Raw genomic sequence first — 4,919 nt, 5'->3', positions numbered from 1 at the left:
AAAAAAAAAAAAAAAAAAAAAAAAAAAAAAAAAAAAAAAAGAGTCCACTAACAACCTTATCAATAGTTACCTATAGGTAACTATATCACTATATATATATCACTGTAACTAGAACTATATATCACTGCTACTTTCTCTTTTGTAATTTTAAAAATTTCTAAAATGAACACACACCATAGAAAATAAAACACATAGCACAAAATCATTAACACAACAAAAATAAAAGCTAAAAATAAGTTAACATATAAAATGTATGCATTTGGGGCACCTGGGTGGCTCAGTTGTTAAGCATCTGCCTTCAGCTGAGGTCATAATCCTGGGGTCCTGGGATCAAGACCTGCATCAGGCTCCCTGCTCAGCAGGAAGCCCTGGTCTCCCTCTTCTCCTACTCCCCTGCTTGTGTTCCATCTCTTGCTTTGTCTTTGTCAAATAAATAAATAAAATCTTAAAAAAAATGAATGCATTCATATTGTAGTCATCTTGTTTAAGTAGAATATATGCACTAATAACCACTGAGGACATTTGTAAGAGAACAAATTGTTAAAATCTCAATGGTTTTCTTAGGAAAAAAAAAAAAAAAGAAAATACCACTCTCTTTGGCCTCATTTACAGTTACATCAACTAAGCAGAAAAAGGAAAAAGGAAGTCTAGGTTCTCCCCCAAAGACAAATGGTAGGTCTATCATTCATGACTCCTTTAATTTATATACCAAACAATCTACAGCTTAGGCTTTAATATTGTTTATGAACTCCACAAATATTATACGGTTGTATAATTTAAGAATATAAAGAGCTGAACTGGTACATAATATAGGTAATTTTGCAATTCAAAATTCAGTGGGTTAAGCCTCTGCCTTCATCTCAGGTCATGATCCCAGGGTCCTGGGATTGAGGCCTGCATCAGGCTCTCTGCTTAGCAGGAAGACTGCTTCCCCTCTCTCTCTCTCTGCCTACTTGTGATCTCTGTCTGTCAAGTAAATAAATAAAATCTTAGAAATTTGCCTTTTAAAATTTAGGTGTTTGGTTTTTTATCTTTTATTTTTAGTAATCTCTGTACTCAACATGGGGCTTGAACTCACGATCCTGAGATGGAGAGTTGCATGCTTTCTCAACCGAGCCAGTTTTGCACCCCTAGTTTTAACTTATAAGCTCTCATCTAACTAAATTGTCTTAAAGTATGCAGATCAATTATAGCATAATTTCTGCCGCGTGACTTAAAGTGGGGCTTTTCAAAATGGATCACTAACTGGGATAATATAGGCTTTCTCTTTGTTTGAATTGCAAAATTACCTATATGAATACACTGTCTTTTTAAAAAAAGATTTTATTTATTTATTTGATAGAGAGACAGAGAGAGAGCATGAGAGGGGAGAAGATCAGAGGGAGAATCAGACTCCTTGCTGAGCAGGGAGCCCGATGCGGGACTCAATCCTAGGACTCCGGGATCATGACCTGAGCCGAAGGCAGTCGCTTAACCAACTGAGCCACTCAGGCGCCCGAATATATGGTCTTAGTCTTGTAAAGTGGCTGCTCAAGTGGGGTATACTCCCTGATTCTTTTTTGTTTTGTTTTGTTTTTAAATCTTGGCCGTGTATTGTGCATTCATCAACAAGGAGAAGAACAAAGATCTGGTTTGTAGGTGGCTTGTTGTGAATCTCCGCTTTAAAAGTTTCTTCAAATCATGGCTATGTGCTTGATATTTCATTAACTTATACACGACCTAAATTTTTATTTAGCACTTACTACAAAATTATTGATTGGATAAATGAAAGAGACTTTCCTCTTAACTGTTTTTATTAAACAGAGAAGATTAAAAGGAATAAGTATAAATATGTGCAAACGTAAAGAATGACCTACCCATCTGGTCATCACATAGCTTAGAAATATCACGACCTTAAAACACTCCCTAATCCCCTTTCCTTATCTGTCTCTCCTCAGAGGTAATTAACTGCCGAATTATGCGTTTATCTCCCCCCCTTTTTTTATAGTTCTGTAATATTTGAATTCCCACAAAAGAAAAATACTATTACAGTTTTGCATATTTTTGATGTACACATATGTGGAGCTATATGTTATGTATCTTTCTACAATGTGATATTTTCACTCAACATTACATTCAATTTTTTAGTTGCCTTACGTTTTAGATGTTTTTACAAACACAATATAGCTATACTTTATTTTTAATCCAGTTTGACAACATTTTTCTTTCAAGTGAAGCATTTAGTCTAATTATATTTGTTATAATTACTCATGTATTTAGATTTATTTCTGCCATCTATTTTTTGTTTTCTATTTTCCCCACTTCCTCTGTTTTTTCTTTTTCTTCTCTTGGATTCTTTTTCAGTTTGCTTCCCTACTAGTTTAGAAATTATACAGTCTATTTCTTTTCTTTATCTTATCCTTAAGCATGCACACTTAACATATTAAAGTACAAAGGTAATCATGACCACTATCATCCTCTGGAGCAATACAAGGACTTTAGAACATATTAATACCAATAAGTTTGCTCCTGTTTTATATGCTATTGCTATAAATATTTTAGTTCTTTGCTTCTTAAGACTTTCTATATCTGACCACTTTCCTTCTACATGAAATGTTACAGGACTCTCAAATGACGTAAGTGACAAACTCTCCAGATTTGCTTTAAAAAAAAATATTTTATTTATTTATTTTTGAGAGAAAGAGAGAGAGAGCATGCACGTGCACCAAGAGAGGGTGGCAGGGGAAGGGGCAGAGGGAGAAGCAGACTCCCTGCTGAGCAGAGAGCCCGATGCGGAACTCAACCCCAGGACCCTGAAATCATGACCTGAGCCGAAGACAGACGCTTAACTGGCTGAGCCAGCCAGGTGCCTCAAACTTTCCAGTTTTTGTCTTTACTGCTCCTTTCTAGTTTTACTGAGGCAAAATGTATAACTAAAATGTACAGATCTTAAGTGTACAACTGATGAGGTTTGATAAATGCATTCTTGTCCATAGCTTCATAGGCATATATCTGTATAATCATTTCAGTCAAGATAAAGACCATCTTTGTTAGGGTGCTAAATGAGAAAAATGTGCAGCCAAGAATACTATATCCAGCAAGGATGTTATTCAAAATAGAAGGAGATATAAGTGAGAAAGCTTCCAGGACAAACAGAAATTAAAAGAATTTGTGATTACTAAACCAGCCCTGCAAGAAATATTGAAGGGGATTCTTTAAGGAGAAAGAGAGCCCAAAAGTAACAGACCAGAAAGGAACAGAGACAATCTACAGAAACAGTGACCTTACAGGTAAAAGAATATACTAAATTCACTATCATTGTCAAATACTACTAGAAGTCCTAGCCTCAGCAATCAGACAACAAAAAGAAATGAAAGGCATTTGAATAAGCAAAAAAGTCAAACTTTTACTCTACTCTTCACAAATAACATGATAACTCTGTGTGGGAAACCCAAAAGATTCCACCCCCAAATTGCTAGAACTTGTACAGGAATTCAGCAACATAGCAGGATACAAAATCAATGCACATTGCATCTCTATACACTAACAATGAGACAGAAAAATGAGAATTTAAGGAATTGATCCCATTTACAATTGCACCCCAAACCATAAGATACCTAGGAATAAATCTAACCAAAGAGGTAAAGGATCTGTACTCTAATAACTGCAGAACACTTATAAAAGGAATTGAGGAAGACACAAAGAAATGGAAAAACATTCCATGCTCATGGATTGGAAGAACAAATATTGTTAAAATGTCTATGCTACCTAGAGCAACCTACACATTCAATGCAATCCCTATCAAAATACCATCCACTTTTTTCAAAGAACTCCACCAAAATTCTAGAGGAGAACACAGGCAGCAATGTCTGTGACCTGGGCTGCAGCAACATCTTGCAAGACATTATCTCCAAAGGGCAGGGAAACAAAAGCAAAAATGAACGACTGGGACTTGAGATAAAAAGCTCTTGCACAGCAAGGAAACAGTCAACTAAACCAAAAAACAACATATAGAACAAGGTATTTGCAAATGCACCCCTTATCAGATAAAGGGGTGGGATCTGAGATTTATAAAGAATTTATCAAACTCAACACCCAAAAAACAAATAATCCGATCAAGAAATGGGCAGAAGACATGCACACACATTTCTCCAAAGAAGACATAAAAACGGCCAACAGACACATAAAAAAATATTCCACATCACCTGGCATAGGGAAATACAAATCAAAACCACAGTAAGATACCATCTCACACCAGTCAAAATGGCTAAAATTAACAACTCAGGAAACAACAAATGTTGGGGAGGATGTAGAGAAAGGGAAACCCTCTGACACTGCTGGTGGGAATGCAAGCTGGTGTAGCTATTCTGGAAAACAGCATGGAAGTTCTTCAAAAAGTTAAAAATAGAGCTACCCTATGACCTAGCAATTGCACTACTATCCAAAGGATACAAATGTAGTGATCTGAAGGGGTACTTGCACCCCGATGTTTATAGCAGCAATGTCCACAACAGCCAAACTATGGAAAAAGTCCAGATCGCCATAGACAAATGAACGGATAAAGAAGATGTTTTTTGTGTGTGTGTGTGTGCGTGCGTACTTGCAATGGACTATTACTCAGCCATAAAAAAAAAAAGAAAAAAAAAAAGAAATATTACCATTTGCAACAGCATGGGTAGAACTAGAGGGTATTATGGTGAGCAAAATAAGTCAATCAGAAAAAGACAGTTATCGGGACGCCTGGGTGGCTCAGTTGGTTAAGCGGCTGCCTTCGGCTCAGGTCATAATCCCAGCGTCCTGGGATCGAGCCCCACATCGGGATCCCTGCTCAGCAGGGAGCCTGCTTCTCCCTCTGCCTCTGCCTGCCATTCTATCTGCCTGTGCTCACTCTTGCTCTCTCTCTCTGACAAATAAATAAAATCTTAAAAAAAAAAAGAAAG

At 36.7% G+C, this 4,919-nt stretch overlaps 1 protein-coding gene across 1 annotated transcript in view; it reads right to left on the bottom strand.

Moving 5' to 3' along the window:
• LOC111142031 (pleckstrin homology domain containing A5) overlaps positions 1-4,919 on the bottom strand; it is a 239,541-nt gene that overhangs the window by 18,828 nt on the left and 215,794 nt on the right. The gene's annotated exons all lie outside the window — the stretch shown is intronic.

Source organism: Enhydra lutris, unplaced genomic scaffold (genome assembly GCF_002288905.1).
Source record: "Enhydra lutris kenyoni isolate GAN:26980312 unplaced genomic scaffold, ASM228890v2 scaffoldscaffold7, whole genome shotgun sequence".
NCBI classification, from domain to species: Eukaryota; Metazoa; Chordata; class Mammalia; order Carnivora; family Mustelidae; genus Enhydra; species Enhydra lutris.
Note: the sequence above shows the minus strand (reverse complement) of the source record. Positions and strands in the feature narration are given on the sequence as shown.